This window comes from Artemia franciscana, chromosome 3 (genome assembly GCF_032884065.1).
Source record: "Artemia franciscana chromosome 3, ASM3288406v1, whole genome shotgun sequence".
Classification (NCBI taxonomy): domain Eukaryota; kingdom Metazoa; phylum Arthropoda; class Branchiopoda; order Anostraca; family Artemiidae; genus Artemia; species Artemia franciscana.
Window position 1 is genome coordinate 19,978,931 of NC_088865.1, and position 25,087 is coordinate 20,004,017.

At 34.0% G+C, this 25,087-nt stretch overlaps 1 long non-coding RNA gene across 1 annotated transcript in view; it reads left to right on the plus strand.

Annotated features, from left to right (window-relative positions):
- The window catches only part of LOC136024629 (uncharacterized), a 38,101-nt gene extending 20,384 nt beyond the window's left edge, over positions 1-17,717 (plus strand). Inside the window, exon 3 of the long non-coding RNA XR_010616863.1 lies at positions 17,581-17,717. This is a non-coding gene — a long non-coding RNA (uncharacterized LOC136024629). The remainder of the gene's footprint in view (positions 1-17,580) is intronic.
- The last annotated feature ends 7,370 nt before the right edge of the window (positions 17,718-25,087 follow it).

The window sequence follows — 25,087 nt, forward strand, 5'->3', positions numbered from 1 at the left end:
CTGTATAAAGAAAAAATATAAAACATTTGAAGATAGGGCGAAAATTAGCCTTTTAAGCCACAATTTATTTCCGTTTTTTAGTAACAGTTCTGGCTCTTCATGATTTATAGGCTAATATATTTAGAAAGTGTGTTTTTTTTTTTTTTTTTTCTTTTGTTGGATCAGTATTTGATAGGTTTTGATTGTAAGTGTTATCAGTTGTTTTTTTACTTTATATTATATTGTAGCGTACTCCTCATTTTTTGAGGGAAATAAAGAAAATAAATAAATAAATATATATATATATATATATATATATATATATATATATATATATATATATATATATATATATATATATATATATATATATATATATATACTAGCTGTTGGGGTCACCCCAACACCTAGTTGGTGGGGCGCTTCGCGCCCCCCCAAGCCCCCCCCCCGCGCGCGTAAGTCGTTACGCGCCATATTAGTTATGCGCCATTGTAGTTGTGTCCCTGTGTCCCACCTGTGAATATAGATAGATTTACATATGTGTTTCAAAATACGCAAAAATTGCGAATAAACAACATTCTTGGCTTTCCCATTGTCTGTGCATATGCAAAGCCGTATGTACTAATAATGACGTCATATACAAACGCTCTTTTTACAAACAAACAAACATGCATCCACATAACTCGTTTTTATATAGATAGATACAATACAAATTAACTGCGTAAAACTTGCGAATAAACAACATTCTTCGCTGTCCAATTGTCGCTTCATATAAATACATTGTCAGGTTTACCGACCCTAAAACATGCAACGTACAATTGTCCATGGGAAAAACAATCAGGATTAAGATCTATACCACATTTTTCTAATGATTGACCTTGAGCTTTGTTAATGGTGATTGCAAATACTAATCGAATTGGGAATTGCAATCTTTTAAATTGAAAAAGCAGATCCGTTGGAATCATGGGAATGCGAGGAATAAGAACAGCCTCACCCTCATAAGGCCCTGTCAAGATTGTCGCCTCTATTAGGTTTTCCATTGTTTTTTTTTACGGCAAGTCGCGTGCCGTTGCAAAGCTTTGGTGGGTTGATATTTCTTAAAAGTATTATTGGTACGCCTATTTTTAGTTGTAGCACGTGTGGTGGAAACCCTGAAGGATCTATGGAATTTAAAAATTCAGATGGATAATTAACCGCTTCATTTGGTTTCAAAACTGTGTCGACTGACTTGTAAAGGACTGCCTGGTCTCGAATCTTGTTCAAAACAATATTGTTGATTTCGTGGACGTCTATATTTTTGAGTGCGAGAATCGCTCTTTCACTTAGCCATTTATTATTTTTATAATTTTTTAGAATATTCGGAAATACTTTTTCAATCAATTCATTTTTGGACGTCACTAAATTACAGAAATCAGCAGGTAGTTGTATACGTCCTGAAATTGAGTCTACTGTTTGACCAGAGTCATCGTTTTGCAATCGGACACGCATATTTGTAGTTAATTTTAATATTTTTACGTGTGCCTATAAATTAGAATTTTTTAGGCAAGCATTCATTTCGTCTGCAGGAGTTAAACTACGTAAAAATTGCGAATATACAACATTCTTGGCTTTCCCATTGTCTCTGCATATACAAAGCCGTATGTACTAATAATGACATCATATGCAAACGCTCTTTTTACAAACAAACAAACATGCATACATACAACTCGTTTTTATATAGAAAGATAGATAGATAGATAGATAAAATACAAATTAACTGCGTAAAACTTGCGAATATACAACATTCTTCGCTGTCCAATTGTCGCTGCATATAAATAGACTGTCAGGTTTACCGACCCTCGAACATGCAACATACAATTGTCAATGGGAAAAACAATCAGTATTAAGATCTATACCACATTTTTCTAATGATTGACCTTGAGCTTTGTTAATGGTGATTGCAAATGCTAATCGAATTGGGAATTGCAATCTTTTAAATTGAAAAATCAGATCCGTTGGAATCTTGGGAATGCGAGGAATAAGAACAGCCTCACCCTCAAAAGGCCCTGTCAAGATTGTGGCCTCTATTAGGTTTTCCATTGTTTTTTTTACGGCAGGTCGAGTGCCATAGCAATGCTTTTGTGGGTTTATATTTCTTAAAAGTATTATTGGTAGGCCTATTTTTAGTTGTAGCACGTGTGGTGGAAACCCTGAGAATAATATCTCGAGGTAAAAACTGATCACCGACCATAACGATGGCCACTTCGTCGATAGTTGGAGCATTGTATCTACGCACATGTTGGCCAGGAGGCGTTTTGTCAGCGGAAATAACAATTTTATGCGTATAAGTAGGCATCTAATCGATGGCTGTTTTGAACAGACGCACTAAATTATTATTTTCGTGGAAAAGATGTTGTAATTGGGAAACGATTGTCCTTTCAATGTTGGGAGAAATTTCGCAACGTGCATTCAATTCAGAATTTCTATCACTGATGAAGTACAATTGTAAAAATTTATGATTCTCGCCTGAGAATGGTAGAAGAGACCCTCCTCTATGATAAATTTGCCCTTTTACTTTGAAAGTAGACATAAATTGATCTGGATTTTCAATTTGGGCTCCAAACGACGTCATTTGGAAACATGAGTTGTATTTTCTGATTCATTTATATTCCTTATGTCCCGGTGTCCCGGTCGTCATTTATATCCCCCTGTTTTATATCCCGCTTATTTTTCAGTTTTTTTCCTTTTTTTAGTTTTTTTTACTTTTTTAGTTCTTTTAGTTTTTACGTTTTTTAGTTTTTTTTAGTTTTTTAGATGAATTTTTTTTTTAGTTTTTTACCTTTTTTTCTTTTTAGTTTTTATTGGTTTTTACCTTTTTTTAGCTTTTTATCTTTTTTATTTTTTTATTTTTATTTTTAATTTTATTAGTATTATTTTTCTCTTCTATTTTTCATTTTTCCTTTTTTTTTAGTTTTTTTTAGTTTTTAGTTTTATAAGTTTTTTCCTTTTTTTAGTTTCTTTAGTTTTTTTAGTTTTTCGGCTTTTTTATTTTTTTATTAGTTTTTAGTTTTTTGTAGTTTTTGCCTTTTTTTAGTTTTTTCAGTTTTTTTTTTTAGTTTTTAGATTTTTACCTTTTTTAGCCTAACCAGGATTTGAACCTGGGACCTTCATTCTCCGTTCTGACACCCTCTCTCACCGAGTGACTACTCCAGCATGTTCATTTTGGTGTTTTAAATGGTATATTATTAACCAAATTAATGTGTTTTACAATATACTAAGCATCGTCATAACAAAAATGACGGCAACTAATTTCATGACGTCAGCCGAAACATGACGTCACCTGATCCACAGATCCACAGACCCACAGACAGACAGACAACTTATTTTTATATATATAGATATATATATATATATATATATATATATATATATATATATATATATATATATATATATATATATATATATATAAGTTGTTTGTTTGTCTGTCTGTCGACTGACGTAATGTTTGTGTGTCGACTGACGTCATGTTTGTCGACTGACGTCATTATGAGGATTAAGCATTATTCCGTCATGAAGTTGTTTGTCGACTGACGAAATTACAGATTGGGACAACTGGACACAAATGAAGACCGGGACACCGGAACACAGGGGATATAAATGACGACCGGTACACTCAAAGAAAAATTACAGACTGGGACACCGGGACACAAATAACGACCCGGACAAATGGAACAGCGTTGTATACTCGTAAGATATTCACAGGTGGGACACAGGGACACAATTGCAATGGCGCGTAACGACTTACGCGCCGGGGGGCTTTGAGGGCTGCAAAGTACCCCACCAACTAAGTGTTGGGGTGGCGCGAAGCGCCAACCCCAACAGCTAGATTTTAATATATTGAAGTTAAAAACTAAAACATTTTAAACATAAACATTTTAATAAAACATTTTAAACGTTTTTGGTATTACCGTCATTTATAACTGCATCTCGCAAATGAATATATTGTTCAGAGCGGAGCTTGGTCTGATTCAGGCGGATATATAGCAAACGTTCTGATTCAATTTTAGCATACATATCAACGACGAATTGATGAAACAATTGACGGTATTTTAAAATATAATTTTCTTCATCCTGCCGAATCATTAGTCTATAAGAATAAGAATTCATTGCACTGCATTTCTTATTCATTTCTTTGTTAGTTGTTTGGTTTCATCAATTTAATATTAAAGTGATAGCCGTCGGCTCCATCCCAAAAAATGATAGGATATTGTAGGGCATGTAGGGCATGAGTTTCAGCAATTCTTAACAACTGAGCGTTTCGCTTATGAAGAATAGTATCTCGAGGTAAAAACTGATCACCGACCATAACGATTGCCACCTCGTCGATAGTTGGAGCATTGTATCTACGCACATGTTGGCCAGGAGGCTTTTTGTCAGCGGAAATAACAATTCTATGCGTATCAGTAGGCATCAAATCGATGGCTGTTTTGAACAGACGCACTAAATTATTATTTTCGTGGAAAAGATGTTGCAATTGGGAAACGATTGTCCTTTTAACATTGGAAGAAATTTCGCAACGTGCATTCAATTCAGAATTTCTATCACTGATGAAGTACAATTGTAAAAAGTTATGATTCTCGCCTGAGAATGGTAGAAGGGACCCTGCTTTATGATAAATTTGCCCTTTTACTTTGAAAGTAGGCACAGATTGATCTGGATTTTTGATTTGTGCATCCAACGACGTCATTTGGAAGCATGAGTTATATTTTCTGATCTGTCATAAAAAATGCTTAGATTCTGACGTAGTTCCAGTAAGCATAGTCTTCAATGGCTCTGGTGGTGCAGCCAATAGAGGAAGTTTAACTTTTCCCGAGGCGCAACACATTCCCATTGTTTCACCATTGAATTTCAAGGCCTTGCAATGGGGACAAATTTTAGACATAGTCCCGATTTGAACACATCTACTCAAGCTATAATCATCGACTGGGCTGTACCTGAATGCCAGGCGATAACTTTTAGGTTGCTCTGATTCAACGGCACGCTTTCTTTTCTTACTTTCTTTATCAGCAGCAAGCCTGATTTCTTGCTGTTCTTGTGATTCCTCGGCAAGCCTTCTTTTTTCACTTTCTCTTTTAGCAGCAAGTCTGGTTTCATGTTGCTCTGGTAGTTCCTCGGCATGCCTTCTTTTTTCACTTTCTTTTTTAGCAGCAAGTCTGGTTTCATTTTGCTCTGGTAGATCCTCGGCACGCCTTCTTTTTTCACTTTCTCTTTTAGCAGCAAGTCTGGCTTCGTGTTGCTCTGGTAGTTCCTCGGCACGCTTTCTGTTCTTTCTTTCTCTATCAGCCTCAAGCCTGTTTCCTTGCTGTTCTTTTGATTCCTCGGCATGCTTTCTTTTCTTAATTTCTCTATCAGCCTCAAGCCTGTTTCCTTGCTGTTCTTTTAATTCCTCGGCACGCTTTCTTTTCTTACTTTCTCTATCACCAGCAAGATTTTTGGCATAGACTCTTTGAGCATCTTCCTCGGCTGTTGCCATTGTAAGTTCATCTGTCATTTTACAGTTAAACATTAATAGATTTCTACGTGAACGCATGTCTTAAATATCTTTAATGACGTCACCGTCATAACAAAAATGACGACAACTAAGTTCATGACGTCAGTCAACACAAACATGACGGCATCCGACAGACAGACCCACACACTCACAGACAGCTTATATATATATATATATATATATATATATATATATATATATATATATATATATATATATATGACGACTTATATATATATATATATATATATACTAGCTGTTGGGGTGGCGCTTCGCACCACCCCAACACCTAGTTGGTGGGGCGCTTCGCCCCCCCCCCAAGCCCCCCCGCGCGCGTAAGTCGTTACGCGCCATATTAGTTACGCGCCATTGTAGCTGTGTCCCTGTGTCCCACCTGTGAATAGAGATAAATATAAATATATATTTTTAACTACGTAAAACATGCGAATGTACAACATTCTGTGCATATAAATAGCATTTATATTCCTTGTGTCCCGGTCATCATTTGTGTCCTGGTGTCCCAGTTTGTATTTTCTCTTTGAATGTCCCGGTCGTCATTTATATTCCCTCTGTCCCAGTGTCCCGGTCGTCATTTGTGTCCCGGTGTCCCGTTCTGTATTTCTATTCAAACAATCCCTGTGTCTCGGTCGTCAATTATATATCCCGCCTGTGCCCCCGGCGTCCCCGTTGTAGTTGTCTCCCTGCCTCCCGGTCGTCATTTATATTCCCGGTGGTGATTTGTGTCCAGGTGTCCCAGTCTGTAATTTTTCTTTGAGGTTCCTGGTCGTCATTTATATTCCCTCTGTGTCGGTCGTCATTTGTGTCCCGGTCTGTAATTTATCTTTGAGTGTTTTTAGTTTTAGTAAGTTTTTCTTTTTAGTTTTTTTAGTTTTTTACATTTTTTCAGTTTTTTTTTCTTCTTTATTTTTCAGCGTCACTATGAAGTACATATCGCCGAACCTTTGTTTTTTAACTTAAATCTGGTAGGCAGTGATGACCTTATCCAAGTAAAAATCCCAAACCCAATCATCATCGCTATCATTTTCAGTTTTGATATGTTTTGACTCTCGCTTTCCAGGTGGATTTTCATCTAACTGCTCGGTTTTGCGTTCTTTAGCCCCAAGCCTGTTTTCTTGCTGTTCTTGTGATTCCTCGGCACGCTTTCTTTTCTTACTTTCTCTATCAGCTGCAAGCCTGTTTTCTTGTTGTTCTTGTGATTCCTCGGCACGATTTCTTTTCTTACTTTCTCTATCAGCAGCAAGTTTTTTGGCATAGACTCTTTGAACAGCTTCCTCGGCTGTTGCCATTGTAGGTTCTTCAGTCATTTTACAAGTAAGCATTTTTCCGTGAACGCATGTCTTAAATACCATTAATGACGTCACCGTCATAGCAAAAATGACGACAACTAACTTCATGACGTCAGTCGACAAAGAAACCTAATCTATTTAAAGCCTCCCTCTTTACACCCTCCCAGGAAGTTCCCATTTGCTTTAAATCTTTATTTATGACATCCACCCAGCCCAGACAAAGACGTCCTGCTTTCCGTGTAGCCTCAGACGATTGGCCAAAAAGGACAATCATCGGTAATATGTAATCCTTTATCCGTAGAACGTGTCCTAGCCATCTCAACCTTTCTTTCATTATAGCCCCAAAAAGCGGGATTCCAAACAATCCGTAGGCAATTTCTCTGGAAAACATCTCGTAAATTTTCATCTGCTTTTCAGATTGCCCATGCTTCAGAGCCATATTTGACCACTATCATCACTGTAGCTTCCAATATTCTAATCTTGGTTTGTAGACTTATCTTTCTATACTTCCAAACTTGAGCATTAGCTATTCTACTTTTCACCTGACAGTTTTTTTTAGTTTTTGGTTTGTTTTGTAGTTTTTACCTTTTTTTAGTTATTTTTATTAGTTTTTAGTTTTTTTCTTTTTTAGGTTTTAGTTTTTTTACCTTTTTTTACTTTTTTTTAGCTTTTTTCTTTTTTTTTTTTTTTGTAGTTTTTGTAAGGTTTGAACGTGGAACCTCTCGAACCTAGAACCTGGAACATACAGCGTTACCAACTCAGCTACATCAGCTTGTATACTTTTGTTTTTGAATTGGTATATGATGAAATAATTCAGACGTCATATGCGGACAGACAGACAGACATAACCCACAAACAACTTATTTTTATATATATAGAAGATATATATATATATATATATATATATATATATATATATATATATATATATATATATATATATATATATATATATATATATATATATATATATATATATATATATATTTATTTATATATATATATATATATTTCTATCTATATAAAAATAAGTTGTCTGTCAGGTGACGTCATGTTTCTGTGTCGACTGACGTCATGAAGTTAGTTATCGTCATTTTTGCTATGACGGTGACGTCATTAAAGATATTTAAGACATATATGTTCACGTAGAAATCTATTAATGTTTAAAATTAAAATGACTGATGAACTTACAACGGTAAAAGCCGATGAAGATGCTCAAAGAGTCTATGCCAAAAAACTTGCTGCTGATAGAGAAAGTCAGAAAAGAAAGCGTGCCGAGGAATCAAAAGAACAGCAAGGAAACAGGCTTGAGGCTAAAGAACGCAAAACCTTGCAGTTAGATGAAGATCCACCTGGACAGCGAGAGTCAAAACATATCAAAACTGAAAATGATAGCGATGATGATTGGGTTTGGGATTTTGTCTTGGATAAGGTCATCAATGCCTACCAGACTTTAGTTAAAAAAACAAAGGTTCGGCGACATGTATTTTATAGTGAAGCTGAAAAATAAAGAAGAAAAAGAAAACTGAAAAAAAATGTAAAAAACTAAAAAATACTAAAAAGAAAAAACACTCAAAGAGAAATTACAGACCGGGACATAAATGACGACCGGGACAGAGGGAATATAAATAACGACCGGGACACTCAAAGAGAAATTACAGACTGGGATACCGGGACACAAATGACGACCCGGACACAGGGAATATAAATGATGACCAGGACACAGGTATTTAAGAATATCATTCAAAGACAAATTTTTAATTTTAAGAAGACCGTTGAAAGAGAAATTTCTAATTGTAAAATGACTGAAAAACCTACAAAGGCAACACCCGAGGAAGCTGCTCAAAACGAATGTATTCAAGCCGAAGTAGCTGTTTCCTTGCTGTTCTTTTGATTCCTCGGCACGCTTTCTTTTTCTGACTTTCTCTATCAGCAGCAAGTTTTTTGGCATAGACTCTTTGAGCATCTTCATCGGCTTTTGCCATTGTAAGTTCATCAGTCATTTTAAACTTAAACATTAATAGATTTCTACGTGAACATATATGTCTTAAATATCTTTAATGACGTCACCGTCATAGCAAAAATGACGACAACTAACTTCATGAAGTCAGTCGACACAGAAACATGACGTCACCTGGAAGACAGACAGACACACAGACAGACAACTTATTTTTATATATATAGATACTAGCTGTTGGGTTGGCGCTTCGCACCACCCCAACACCTAGTTGGTGGGGCGCTTCGCGCCCCCTAAGCCCCCCCGTACGCGTAAGTCGTTACGCGCCATATTAGTTACGCGCCATTGTAGTTGTGTCCCTGTGTCCCACCTGTGATTAGAGATAGATATAAATATATGTTTTTAACTACGTAAAACATGCGAATATACATTATTCTTCGCTGTCCCATTGTCTGTGCATATAAATAGATTGTCAGGTTTACTGACTCTTGAACATGCAACATATAATTGTCCATGGGAAAAACAATCCGTATTCAGATCTATACCTCATTATTCTAATGATGTGTCCCTTTGTCCCGGTCGTCATTTATATTCCCTGTGTCCCGGTCGTCATTTGTGTCCAGGTGTCCCAGTTTGTAATTTCTCTTTGAGTGTCCCGGTCGTCATTTATATTCCCTGTGTCCCGGTGTCCCGGTCGTCATTTGTGTCCCCGTGTCCCGGTCTGTAATTTCTATTCAAACAATCCCTGTGTCCCGGTCGTCATTTATATATCCCGCCTGTGCCCCCGGCGTCCCCGTTGTAGTTGTGTCCCTGTGTCCCGGTCGTCATTTATATTCCCTGTGTCCCGGTCGTGATTTGTGTCCGGGTGTCCCAGTCTGTAATTTCTCTTTGAGGTTCCCGGTCGTCACTTATATTCCCTCTGTCTCGGTCGTCATTTGTGTCCCGGTCTGTAATTTCTCTTTGAGTGTTTTTTCTTTTTAGTTTTTTTTTAGTTTTTTACCTTTTTTCTTTTTTCAGTTTTCTTTTTCTTCTTTATTTTTCAGCGTCACTATGAAGTGCATATCGACGAACCTTTGTTTTTTTTTAACTTAAATCTGGTAGGCATTGATGACCTTATCCAAGTCAAAATCCCAAACCCAATCATCATCGCTATCATTTTCAGTTTTGATATGTTTTGACTCTCGCTCTCCAGGTGGATTTTCATCTAACTGCGCGGTTTTGCGTTCTTTAGCCGCAAGCCTGTTTTTTTGCTGTTCTTGTGATTCCTCGGAACGTTTTCTTTTCTTACTTTCTCTATCAGCAGCAAGTTTTTTGGCATAAACTCTTTGAGAAGCTTCCTCGGCTGTTGCCATTGTAGGTTCTTCAGTCATTTTACAAGTAAACATTTTTCCGTGAACAAATGTCTTAAATACCGTTAATGACGTCACCGTCAAAGCAAAAATGACGACAACTAATTTCATGACGTCAGCCGACACAGAAACATGACGTCACCTGATCCACAGACAGACAGACAACTTATTTATATATATATACTAGCTGTTGGGGTGGCGCTTCGCGCCACCCCAACACCTAGTTGGTGGGGGCGCTTCGCGCCCCCCCCAAGCCCCCCCGCGCGCGTAAGTCGTTACGCGCCATAATAGTTACGCGCCATTGTAGTTGTGTCCCTATGTCCCACCTGTGAATATAGATAGATATATATATATATATATAGATATATATATATATATATATATATATATATATATATATATATATATATATATATATATATATATATATATATATATATATATATATATATATATATATATATATATATATATATATATATATATATATATATATATATATATATATATATATATATATATATATATATATATATATATATATATATATATATATATATATATATATATATATATATATATATATATATATATATATATATATATATATATATATATATATATATATATATATATGGTTTTAACTACGTAAAACTTGCGAATATACAACATTCTTTGCTGTCCCATTGTCTTTGCTTATAAATAGATTGTCAGGTTTACCGACTCTTGAACATGCAACATATAATGGTCCATGGGAAAACAATCTGTATTCAGATCTATACCTCATGATTCTAATGATTGCCCTTGAGCTTTGTTGATGGTGATTGCTAATCGACCATTCCCTGTCCCGGTGTCCCGGTCGTCATTTACATCCCCCTGTTTCCCCCGGTGTCCCCGTTGTAGTTGTGTCCCTGTGTCCCGGTCGTCATTTATATTCCCTGTGTCCCGGTCGTCATTTGTATCCCGGTGTCCCGGTCTGTATATACATTCGTTTTTTAGTTTTGTTTTTCTCCTTTATTTTTTTCCTTTTTTTTTCTTTTTTAGCTTATTTAGATTTTTAGATTTTTTAGTTTTTTTATTAGTTTTTAGTTTTTTTTTCTTTTTAGTTTTTTTGTCCCGGTCGTCATTTATATCCCCCTGTTTCCCCCGGTGTCCCCGTTGTAGTTGTGTCCCTGTGTCCCGGTCGTCATTTATATTCCCTGTGTCCCGGTCGTCATTTGTATCCCGGTGTACCGGTCTGTATATACATTCGTTTTTTAGTTTTGTTTTTCTCCTTTATTTTTTTCCTTTTTTTTTCTTTTTTAGTTTATTTAGATTTTTAGATTTTTTAGTTTTTTTATTAGTTTTTAGTTTTTTTTCTTTTTAGTTTTTTTGTAGTTTTTACCTTCTTTTTAGTTTTGTTAATTTTTTTTTTTACTTATGTCCTGGTCGTCATTTATACTCCCTGTGTCCCGGTGCTTTGTTGATTGCTAATCGAACATTCCTTTTGTCCTGGTCGCTTTCTCTTTGAGTGTCGTCATTTATTTTTTTCTTTTTTAGTTCTTTTAGTTTTTACCTTTTTTAGTTTTTTTTTAGTTTTTTAGATGAAAATTTTTTTTAGTTTTTTCCTTTTTTTCTTTTTAGTTTTGTATTGGTTTTTACCTTTATGTTAGCTTATTTTTCAGTTTTTTCCTTTTTTTTAGTTTTTTTTATTTTTTATTTTTTTTAGTTTTTTACCTTTTTTTAGTTTTTTTAGTTTTTTTAGTTTTTTAGCTTTTTTACTTTTTTTATTAGTTTTTAGTTTTTTTGTAGTTTTTGCCTTTTTTTAGTTTTTTCAGTTTTTTTTTAGTTTTTTATTGGTTTTTACCTTTATTTTAGCTTATTTTTCAGTTTTTTCCTTTTTTTTAGTTTTTTTTAGTTTTTAGTTTTTTTAGTTTTTTACCTTTTTTTAGTTTTTTTAGTTTTTTTAGTTTTTTAGCTTTTTTATTTTTTTTATTAGTTTTTAGTTTTTTTTGTAGTTTTTGCCTTTTTTTTTAGTTTTTTTAGTTTTTTAGCTTTTTTATTAGTTTTTAGTTTTTTTTGTAGTTTTTGCCTTTTTTTAGTTTTTTTAGTTTTTTAGCTTTTTTATTTTTTTTATTAGTTTTTAGTTTTTTTTGTAGTTTTTGCCTTTTTTTAGTTTTTTCAGTTTTGACGTCACCTGATCCAGTTTTTTTCAGGTGACGTCACCTGATCCACGATCCACAGATCCACAGACAACTTATTTTTATATATATAGATAGTTTTTTTTTTACTTATGTCCTGGTCGTCATTTATACTCCCTGTGTCCCGGTGCTTTGTTGATTGCTAATCGAACATTCCTTTTGTCCTGGTCGCTTTCTCTTTGAGTGTCGTCATTTATTTTTTTCTTTTTTAGTTCTTTTAGTTTTTATCTTTTTTAGTTTTTTTTAGTTTTTTAGATGAAAATTTTTTTTAGTTTTTTCCTTTTTTTCTTTTTAGTTTTTTATTGGTTTTTACCTTTATTTTAGCTTATTTTTCAGTTTTTTCCTTTTTTTTTAGTTTTTTTTATTTTTTATTTTTTTTAGTTTTTTACCTATTTTAGTTTTTTTAGTTTTTTTAGTTTTTTAGCTTTTTTACTTTTTTTATAAGTTTTTAGTTTTTTTTGTAGTTTTTGCCTTTTTTTAGTTTTTTCAGTTTTTTTTTGTTTTTTATTGGTTTTTACCTTTATTTTAGCTTATTTTTCAGTTTTTTCCTTTTTTTTTAGTTTTTTTTTAGTTTTTAGTTTTTTTAGTTTTTTACCTTTTTTTAGTTTTTTTAGTTTTTTTAGTTTTTTAGCTTTTTTATTTTTTTTATTAGTTTTTAGTTTTTTTGTAGTTTTTGCCTTTTTTAGTTTTTTTAGTTTTTTAGCTTTTTTATTAGTTTTTAGTTTTTTTTGTAGTTTTTGCCTTTTTTTAGTTTTTTTAGTTTTTTAGCTTTTTTATTTTTTTATTAGTTTTTAGTTTTTTTTTGTAGTTTTTGCCTTTTTTTAGTTTTTTCAGTTTTGACGTCACCTGATCCAGTTTTTTCAGGTGACGTCACCTGATCCATCCACAGATCCACAGACAACTTATTTTTATATATATAGATAGATATATATATATATATATATATATATATATATATATATATATATATATATATATATATATATCTATATATATATATATATATATATATATATATATATATATATATATATATATGACGACTTATACTTACTTACGACACGACTGCCTGTCCATGGTTTATTCTTTATGGTTTATTGTGTATGGATATGCTGTTTGACCTCTGTGATTGTATGGATGAGTAGGGTTGAGGCCTCATTAAAGTACTGATCCATATTAGTTAATAATGTAGGAAAACAGTCTTCCTTTGCTCCTTCTCTCTTCCTTTATTCTTTTTTTCTTTTTTTATGTGTTTGTGCTGTTGCATTGGTGATTTCTTTTTTCATTATATATATATATATATATATATATATATATATATATATATATATATATATATATATATATATATATATATATATATATATATATATATATACTAGCTGTTGGGGTGGCGCTTCGCGCCACCCCAACACGCGTAAGTCGTTACGCGCCATATTAATTACGCGCCATTGTAGTTGTGTCCCTGTGTCCCACCTGTGAATATATATATATATATATATATATATATATATATATATATATATATATATATATATATATATATATATATATATATATATATATATATATATATATATATATATATATATATATATAAATATAAATATAAATATATATATATATATATATATATATATATATATATATATATATATATATATATATATATATATATATATATATATATATATATATATATATTTATATATATATATATATATATATATATATATATATATATATATATATATATATATATATATATATATATAACATATATACATATATATATATATATATATATATATATATATATATATATATATATGTAAATATGTATATATATGTTTTTAACTACGTAAAATTTGCGAATATACAACATTCTTTGCTGTCCCATTGTCTTTGCATATAAATAGATTGTCAGGTTTACCGACTCTTGAACATGCAACATATAATGGTCCATGGGAAAACAATCCGTATTCAGATCTATACCTCATGATTCTAATGATTGCCCTTGAGCTTTGTTGATGGTAATTGCTAATCGACCATTCCCTGTGTCGCCATCGTCATTTATATATCCCCCTGTGCCCCCCGACGTCCCCTTTGTAGTTTCGTCCCTGTCTCCCGGTCGCCATTTATATTCCCTGTGTCCCGGTCGTCATTTGTGTCCCGGTGTCCCAGTCTGTAATTTCTCTTTGATTGTCCCGGGCGTCATTTATATTCCTTGTGTCCCGGTCGTCATTTATATCCCCTTGTGCCCTCCGGCGTCCCCGTTTTAGTTGTGTCCCTGTGTCCCGGTCGTTATTTATATTCCCTGTCACCCGGTCGTCATTTGTATCCCGGTGACCCGGTCTGTATATACATTCGTTTTTTTAGTTTTGTTTTTCTCCTTTATTTTTCATTTTTTTTTTTCCTTTTTCTTTTTTTCTTTTTTATTTTTTATTAGTTTTTAGTTTTTTTTCTTTTTAGTCTTTTTTTATAGTTTTTACCTTTTTTTAGTTTTTTATTTTTTTTTACTTATGTCCTGGTCGTCATTTATACTCCCTATGTCCCGGTCGTTATTTGTGTCCCGGTGCTTTGTTGATTGTGATTGCTAATCAAACATTCCTTTTGTCCCGGTCGCTTTCTCTTTGAGTGTCGTCATTTATATTCCCTGTGTGTCGGTGTCCCGGTCGTCATTTGTGTCCCGATGTCCCGGTCTGTAATTTCGTCAGTTGAAAACATGACGTCAGTCGTCCCACAAACATGACGTCACCCGACAGACAGACCCACACACACAGACAACTTATTTATATATATATATATATATATATATATATATTTATCGAATAATCATAGTATATAGATAATCACAGTGAAAGAATAATGGACAGCCTAACTCAAACATAAAAGTCAAAATTATAGACCATTAATTTTTGCTAGAAATGTATAGATCTTGCCAAAAATGAAGAAAACATTTGAACAATTAGCCAGGTCAAAGAGCAGCCTTCCAAATTCAAGTATGAATAATTGGACTTAATTTGTGAGTTTTGAGATTTTGCAAACGTTTCCACATTTAATAGGATGCACTTGTGCCGATCCTATTGGTTGAGGAGCAGATATTGAATTCACAATAGCCACTAGTTTTATTAAGTAGGCTAAGCAGTTTCTAATACTAGGTTTTTTTGTGAAATAATTAAAAAGTACGACTATTTTCAAATTATCTGAAAACAAATTTCTAAACTCGGGGACCGTTGATTTGGAATAAAAAAAAATTGAAGCACTAAAAAACTCGAGTGTAACAAGTAAGGAATTGAAAAGGGGTAGATTACCTAGTGTATGGTATATATCATATCGGCTTTGACTTTTTAATTTTGCTTCAATTGAAAACCTGTCATTTGCTATCGATTGAGAAGTTTTACTTTACTTTTTAATGGTTTTTCAAATCATGTTGGAAAATACACCTTCGTTCTCCGTGGTAAATTTCTCTATTACTCTGGAAAACATTCTACCGTACTAAAGGTATTCCACTTAAGAATTTTTAAATCAACAAAGCCCAGGCAATCTTCTCACAACTCCGCCACCATTTGTGGATCTGGCGGGAGATCAGAATGAAGAGAAAAATTTTTGAATATAAAGTGGCTTTTAGATATGTCTTCTTCTATGCAGTCAAAACTTGGCACTTAAGGCGCTTTATCTCCATGATTTTGAAATCTTCGATCACCACCGTCTACATAAAATCCTACAGATTCGATACTACAACAGAATCTCAAATGCTGATTTGCACCACCACTGCTGTAAAATCAAACCCACGGCCAAGATTGTCAAACAGAGAAGACTGCATTGACTTGGTAATGTGCTTAGAAGACCCAATGGCCGTATCATAAATCAAGTGCATCTAGCTTCCCCGTTGCCAGATTGGCGCAGTTGACCTGGTGGTCAATTAAAGTATTGGTGAGCAACTGCCAAAAACGACTTCAACCCCGTTGGCGGATTTTGAAGATTTGGCAGTGGGAGAGTTGCTGGCTCCGGTTTGCTGAAGAGTTGGCACAAGATCGCGAAAAATTGGAGTCAACCATGCGTAGTCTTCTAGATGCCGGGTGAGGCGTCTTTGTCTAGTCCCGCTACAAGTACAAGTACACTTGAAATTCATCCCCACAATAAAATTCTCTTCAAACATTTCCTATTGGGAAATTGTCTTTACTTTAATTTTCAAGAATTTGTTTTCTATTTAACTCCTCATCGTGTTTCAAATGATGTTGGGGATCCCCTCCTCTTCAGTGAAGATTTTATTTGTAAAATTCCTCAACAAATCTTATATTCTTCTCTTGGAAAGTTCCCTGACAAAAAATACTTCTGAATTAAATCCCCCTCCTCTCACGAAATGAAAATCACACAATTCGCTCGACGCTCACGATTCCCCGGAAAATTCCTATGGAACGTTCTCTCTGCATGTAAAAGTGAACAGCCAACGACGATATTTCTCCCCACCGTTTCCAAACTTTTCTGCCCATAAAAATTCTCATCCTTGAAAACCTCCTCATGCAGAAAATCCTTGCTGCATATTTCCTATATAAAATTCCTAATATTTCCTAAAAATTCCTAATATATTTCCTAATAAAAATTCTATATTAAGAGAGTGATCAAATTACATAACTTAATATCTTTTCCCAAATGGTTGTGAGGGTTTATACTATCTCTACATTCATAGGTATTGGACCTTTGAACAATGCTGAACCAAATGGCTATGTCAAAATTTTGATCGAATATCCTTTTGGGCAAAAGTGGTATGGGATAGGGCTAGTTGCTGTCCAATCTTATGATCACTAGAAAACGGGGTTATAACCTTTTTTCACATGAGTTTTCTCACTTCTAGGACCATTAGTTCCAACAGGACCAACAATCACCTTGTTTTGAAAATCAGAAAAAGTTCCTCGGGCTCATAGCTTTTAATGTGTAATATTAAACTTACTGAATACTATAGGTTTAACTACGCAACTGCTGATAACAAGTCATCCGAATGACAAGTCATTGGGACTCTTCAACGTTATATTCCCGGGGAGCCCTTTGCTGGATAATACAAGTACATTCCAGCAATTTGGTTCTATTTGGGCAAGTTGAGTAAATTCATGGAGTAAAATGTAATAACAATTCTTATAAGTAATCTATTTTGTATATACATAAACATAATTTTATTAAGAGCAGTGAAAATTTTAAACCGAGAAAACAAATATGTATTATTCAACATAATATGATTAATTTTAACTAGTTAATTTTTGTGTTTATATTTCAGGCTCCAATATGTGAACATGCTTTTTGTAAAATTTGTATATCGCAGTGGTTGGACACAAATCATTCGTGTCCACTTGACAGAGAACAATTAATAATAGGTGATTTGAGGCCTTTGTCAAGGATATTGCGATCTTTACTAGCGAGGTATTTGGCTTTTTTCTTTTATGGAGAATGTGACAGCTCATTTGAATTTAGAATGAAGGCCATGGACATATATGTTCAGTCGGAGCCTTTTATTTATTTTTTTCGAAATGCTTAAACTATAAAGAAACAGTTTAAATTGTGGTATAAAACCTGAAGTTTTGTGCAGTTTGAAAAAAACCTAGGTTTTAATAAATTGAATCATAGATCAATTTAAAAAGAACTTAAAGTTTCATTTAAAAAAATATTGCTAAGAGCTGGAATAAATTTTATTTTGCTTTATTCTTCGATTAATATAAAAAATTTCTCCTCAAAATGAGTTTTTCAAAGAAACGTAAAGAGATCCATTCAACCAAATATGAGCATAAATAAAGTAAAATAATCTTACAAACGTAACTACCACAAATAGCCATCAACAAATAAATAAAACTTCGAATGAACATGAATTGCAATAAATAGCCGAGTTTTTTTTTCAAAAAGAGCAGAGACCCCTCCCCCTGGTTTCTGAAGACTAGAACGTGACTTTTAATTTACTAAAAACAATCCTTATCTCGATGTTCCTGTTTCTCATAATATCGAAAAGCAAACATAATAACCAGGATTATTGAAAAAACGCAAATGAATGTTGGTTGCCAGTTTAATGTACATGTACAATATTTATTACTTAAAATCTTAATGATTTTGGAGTTATTAAGAGAAAATTATTTAATATTTCTCTTATTTTCAGTAAAATGCAAACTATGTTCGGGTAATTAGAACGTACTGGTATTATCAGCCCTATTCATCTTCGTTTTTGCTCGTTTTGAGTTTGACTATTATTTATAGTAATTTCTGTTTGTTTTGGGTTTCATTATTTATTGATGTTTACTTTGGGTACTTTTTCATTGGAAAATTTAAATAATTAAAAAATTTTTATTTTTATTTAAATAATAAAATTTATTTTAATTTAAATAATTTAAATAGTTTAATTATTCAAATAATAATTTAAATTTAATAAGAATTAATTTAAATTAAATTTTAATCAAAGAGTTCGTGGTAATGAACTGTAGTAAGGAGCGACCCGGCTCAATAGTAAACGAGACTCTAAAAAATGGAACTTCGATGCTAAAAGATATATCAAAAGAATCGGATTCTTATGCTGATTTAAAATATATAAGTTTCAACAGATTTAGTCTAGTTCGTCAAAGGTTATGAGCCTGAGAAAAGTTGCCTTATTTTGAAAAATAGCGGGAAACACCCCCTAAAACTCATAGTATCTTAACGAAAATCACACCACCGCATTCAGTGTATCAGAGAACCCTATAGAAAAAATTCCAAGTTACAATCTACAAAAATGCGGAATTTCGTATTTTTGCCAGAAGACAAATCACGGGTGCGTGTTTATTTTTTTTCTTTTCCCCAGGGGTCATCGTATCGATCAAGTTGTTCTAGAGTGTTGCAAGAGTTCTCTTTCTAACGGAAATGAAAAGTTCTAGTGCCCTTTTTAAGTGACCAAAAAATTGGAGAGCATCTAGGCGCCTTCACACACTCATTTTTTTCTCAAAGTCAACGGATCAGAATTTTGAGATAGCCATTTCGTTCCGCATAGTCGAAAACCATAATAACTATGTCTTTGTGGATGACTTACTGCCCCACAATCCCCTGGGGAGGGGCTGAAAGTTACAAACTTTGACCAATGTTTACATACAGTAATGGTTATTGGGAAGTGTACCGACGTTTTCAGGGGGATTTTTTTAGTTTGGGTGTGGGGTTAAAGGGAGAAGGCTATGTGGGAGGATTTTTCCTTGGAGGAATATTTCATGGGGGAAGAGAAATTCAATGAAAAGGGCGCAGGATTTTCTAGCATTACTATTAAAAAAAACAATGAAAATATAAACATGAAAAAGTTTTTTCAATTGAAAGTAAGGAGTAGCATTAAAACTTAATACGAACAGAGATTATTACGCATATGAGGTGCTCTTAGAATACTTTAGCATAACGGGCGAGGTATTTAGGGGGAGATAAATACTTCGCCCCTTATGCTAGAGTAACTTGAGTAATTTCAACTATTTATTCTACGGCCTTTCTGATTCAGGGGTCATTCTTAAGGAATTGGGAGAAAACTTAAGATTTAGTGTGAAGAGCACGGTATTAACGAGGGGAAAAACCTCCTCATATATATATAATCAAAATATAAGAGTATAAAAGTTTGTTACGTAAGTTAATTCTTAAGTAACGTATATGTTTTACTAATAAAAACGTTCGTTCAAAATTAAAAGTTCTAGTTGCGTTTTCAAGTAACCGAAAAATTGGAGGGAAACTAGGCCTCCTTCCCCACCCCTTATTTCTCAAAATCGTCTGATCAAAACTAAGAGAAAACCATTTAGCCAAAAAAAAGAATTAATATACAAATTTCATTTTAATAATTTATGTACGGAGAGCCAAAATCAAACGTGCATTAATTCAAAAACGTTTAGAAATTAAATTAAAAATAAAATAGTTTTAGTTTCCTTAACTGAAATTGAGGAGCGTACATTAAAACTTAAAATGACCAGAAATTACTCCGTATATGAAATGGGTTGTCCGCTCCGCAATCCCTCGCTCTTTACGCTAAAGTTTAACTCTTTGCCACAATTCTACTTTTTAATACAATTAAAAACTTTAGTGTAAAGAGCGAGGGATTGCGGAGAGGACAACCCATTTCATATACGGAGTAATTTCTGTTCGTCTTAAGTTTTAATGTGCACTCCTTACTTTCAGTTAAAAAACTTTTTTTTATTAAATCTTTCTTACAAGAGCGTATAAAAATTTTCACCGATTTTAATAACTCACTTCTTTTCAAAAATCTAGACACACAAAGAATTGTTGAAATTAGTTTCATACATCATCAGGTTTTAATGAAAAAATTCACCAAAAAGAATTTTTTCAAAAAGGTCTCTATATAGAACAAACTGTTTCGACATTCCCCAAAATGTTTGCTCTAATAGCTTTAGTCGCAATAGTAATTTTAGTAATAGCAGTAGCAGCAGAATTAGCAGGAGCCTTATCTCTTGTAACAGTTGTATTAAGGGCAACTAGGAGATTTTAAACTAACAAAGAAGAAATATTTGCCTCATACTTTTCTATTTCCACTGCTATTACACTGCTACTGCTACTGCTTTATTACGAAATAAAGCAGTAGCAGTAGCAGTGTAGTAGCAGTGGAAATAGAAAAGCATGAGGCAAATATTACTTCTTTGTTAGTTTAAAATCTCCAACAACAAGACTGTAACTTTCAACTTTAAACACTAGTTTGTTTCTGGGAAATTGCTGATACATCCTTTTGGCAATCTGCATTCAGGTGGCGAGGTGAGATTCAGTTCAACTCCCCTCCTTAGTATTCCCTTCAAATGTCACCTTTATACACTTGGTCTGGGTTACAATTACTGGAAAGAGTAATTCTTATAAAGGTACCAAGCCGTTATTTTTTCAGGGGTAATCTAGCTCTTCCTGAATGGTTTCCTATTCCAATTGAAATTTTACGGAGCTACTTCTCGTATGGAGTACCTGGGTCTTGTTTCTAATAATTGACTTAGAAACAAGCCTTGTTTCTAAAAATCATGTATTTGTAAACATGTGGCATAATAGTGTAAGATAAAGTGGTTCCAGGACATAGTGTTAGCTCTTATAGTGAACATCAGATTCACCACTTCTACGTGGTTCCATTGCAACTGAACTCCGAGTAACTGAACACCAAGTAACCAAACACCTGCAACCAGTAGTATAGCATTATACACCACAGATGGGTTACATGAGGTCTAACGTTGTCCAATACTACCCCATCTCAGCCAGGCGTCTTTGAACAGCAAACTGTATTAGGAAATGATTTTTCTTGGACTGACGACCTCACTTCTAATGCACATAAATTATTGGAAGATTCTTGTGGAGATGGGAATGTAACTTTCCCTAATATTTCAACGGTGGGTTTGGATATTAGTTTTACTCAGCCAAGTTCGTTTGAAGAGCAATGTTTATAAGAGCTTCATTTTGGTTGGAGTGTCAACCTCAATCGTAATATATATAGATTTTTGAAGATTGCTCTGGAGAGGTGATTGCAACTTCCCCTAATATTTCAATTGAAGGTTGGAATGTTATTTCTGTTCATCCAAGTGCCTTGGAATATTAAAATGTATCAGGCAATGATTTTTCTTGGGTTGACCACCTCAGTCCTAATACACTCAAAGATATTCTGAGTAAGTTGGGTGATTCCATTCCACGCTTCACCACTCTTACACATACTGATGTTGATGTCAGACAGAGTGGTGGTTGTGGTAAGATAGAGGAAACTCCCTATGACACTCAATTTATTGCCAGAGGGCGGCATTTTGAGATTCATCTAATAAACTCTTAGCGCAATGTAGTGGTGTGTAGGGACTTTTTAAACGACAGATTCGAGACTGAGTTAGGAGGGGTAGCATAAAAGCATCTTATGTAGGCTAGATTCCTGCTCTTTCTAAACAGGAGATTCAAGACTGGGCTAGGAGGGATACCATAAAAGCATCTATCGCACAAAAAAGTGTTTTATTTTAATAAAAAGCCGGGTGATGTGTATTTGTACTGCGAGCGAACTGAAATGCCTACAATTAACCCACACTTGCTGAATTTTGAGAATGCATTTTTGCACTGGGTAGACAAGTATTGCGTCAAAACTAGAAATCTATAATGAGAGGGGGAGTGGGACAGTGTATTTTTTGAAAATGTTGATGTAAACGTGTAAATTTAAAAAAAATTCATTTTAAGAGGCTTGTATATGAAGAGGGCTACAGTTTTAAATATAATCCACATTTAGTGGATTGTAAAGGTGTAGAACGAATTTGTTTTGTTAAAGGGCTGCAGCGCTTTTCTAGTATTCGTTATTTATCACAGCCTACAAACCCCTTTGAGAAGATGCTAGTAAGACGATGTTGGAAAAATTCAAAGCTAATATGGAAGGGGAAAAGTTTCCTAAAGTAGATCTTAATTGTTTAAATGGTCAATATCCAGTAACATTCAAAGGAATAGATATTTTTGAGGAAGGTAGTGAGTTTTAATGATTTTTGTTACTATTTTACAATAGGATAAAGGATACAGGAGGGTCAGTGCAGTGATATAAAAATGGTGACATAAATATTGAGGAAAACGTCTATTGTAGTGGTCAAGCACTGGGTATTGCATCTTGGCACAATTGCTACACAGCCTGATTCAAATGGTTATCTCAATCCAATTACAGTCAGGTTGTGGGAGAGAGAAAAAAGCGTGGTGGAGTATGCTATGCTATTATTGTCCAATGTGTCGGTCTATATTTCGTTGTTTATTAGACATAAAGAATAATATAAGACACTGTAAAGTTCATGGGTACTAATATCTGGAAAGAGTTAGCGGTGACTTTGAAAGTTTCAAAAACTTTCAAAATTCACTCTTACAAAGTGACAAGGTCGCATTGGATTGTAAAGCTAAACTCACAGATGTATAAGTTCCATCAAATTTAAATTGTATCAAGGAACATGATGCCATGATAGTCTTTTATGCCCATGTGCAAAGAGATTCGAGTAGTACCTTGCAATTGGGATAAGTTTTTGAGACATTGGGTGGGAAAGATTGTATGGGCGTAGTCATGACAGAATTTATAAAAATAGTAAATAAGTCAATTTCACTGTTGGGCAACGTACATTATAAAATGAATCTATCACCAGAGGACTAACTGGTATTTAAAAATACGAAAATGTGTTGTGTCTGTAAGGGTAAATACAACATGTAATTTAAATGTTCAACAACAGGACTTTCTAGCTGTTTATATACACAATCCCTAAGATGATTTAAAGTTCATTTTACCAGTGTTTGCACGTTTGCAAAAAGGTGAAGGTTTAGATGGCGCATGGGTAGATGGTTCTTTTTCATATAACATAGTACCCAAACCATTTGAGAAGTTGCTGCTCTTAGAATTCACATGGAAAACAATAGATAATGGTAATAAGTGCTTGATAAAATCTGTTTTCAGATTACTATCGTATTTTCCGAAATCCTTAAGTCAATTTATTCAAGCACAGAAAAGATACGATATTAATAGCCTCTCCCTCCTTAAACAGCGCTTTCCAAATAATGAAAGGCAGGATTTTTAACGCGTAAGAGCATATAAGCGTTTGAATGTTACAACTCCACCTCAAGACTAGGTGGGAATAAGTTAAAATCCATCAAATCGTTTTATGATTCACTTCATGATCGTCCCCTGCCGACTATAAGTTTGCTAAAAAAGATTGGGCAAAGAGAAGCTGTAAAAATGGAGAGAAATATTGCAAAATATACATGTAAAGTATATTTTGTACAATAAAGTATATCATGTACAATTTTGAATATCAAGGAGGCACACTCGTGCCTCTATAAAGAGGCGACACACGACAATGTTAAGCGATCTTCGGTTCCAGTGGTCGCAGACGGATGGGGAGGGATGCATTTCGTAGCCCAAGCTCCAACTAAGAAACCTGAAAAATTTCATCCCCCTCCAACTTTTTCTTCATGGGGAAAATCTGGCCGAAAGTTTCGACCTGTCAACCCAAGCCCCCCTTTAACGTTGTCCGATCGGGCTGAAATTCACAAGTTAAGGTCCCTTAGGGCCCAGGAGCTTATCCGCGAAATTTCAGCTTGATCCGATATATCCTTCCCTGTTTTCCAGAAACCACGCATAGCCACTTAAAATTCATTTACTTTTTTTTCCTAGACGCCTACAGGTCACATCCGACATCGGATCTGGGTGTACGAAAACTCATTCGATGCGGAATTCTCCAAGTAAGTGCCCATGAAAGTTTCGTAGGAAAATCTTAACCCCCCGAAAGTTTCGACCCTCCAACCCCCCCACCCCTTTTGACGTTGTCCGATCGGGCTGAAATTCACAAGTTAAGGTCCCCTACGGCCCAGGAGGTTATCCGCGAAATTTCAGCTCGATCCGATAACTCCTTCCCTTGTTTCCAGAAACCACCCATTAGCTATTTAATTAACGGATTTCTTTCCATAAGAGCCCATGTTAATTTGAAATTTTTAAAACCTATTGAGAAGTTATATTTACATACATGCAAGTTATCAGCTCAGTTGGTAGAGCATGATACTTTTAATCCTCGGGTCAAGGGTTCAAGTCTCTTACGGGCGGTTTTTTTCACAACATCAAAAAATTTTTGATAACACCTGGACAGCTTATCATTTGAGAGATAACAGAATATTAGCTTCTTATGAGCAAAAGAAACATTTCGGTCATTCTATCTATTTTTTTCTATTTTATACAATGATTTAAAAGCGGGGGGGGCAGCCACCCAAGTTCCTCTCCTAATTCCTGTACGAGGAGTACAGGAATTATTAATTACATCCACCATGGATTGCAG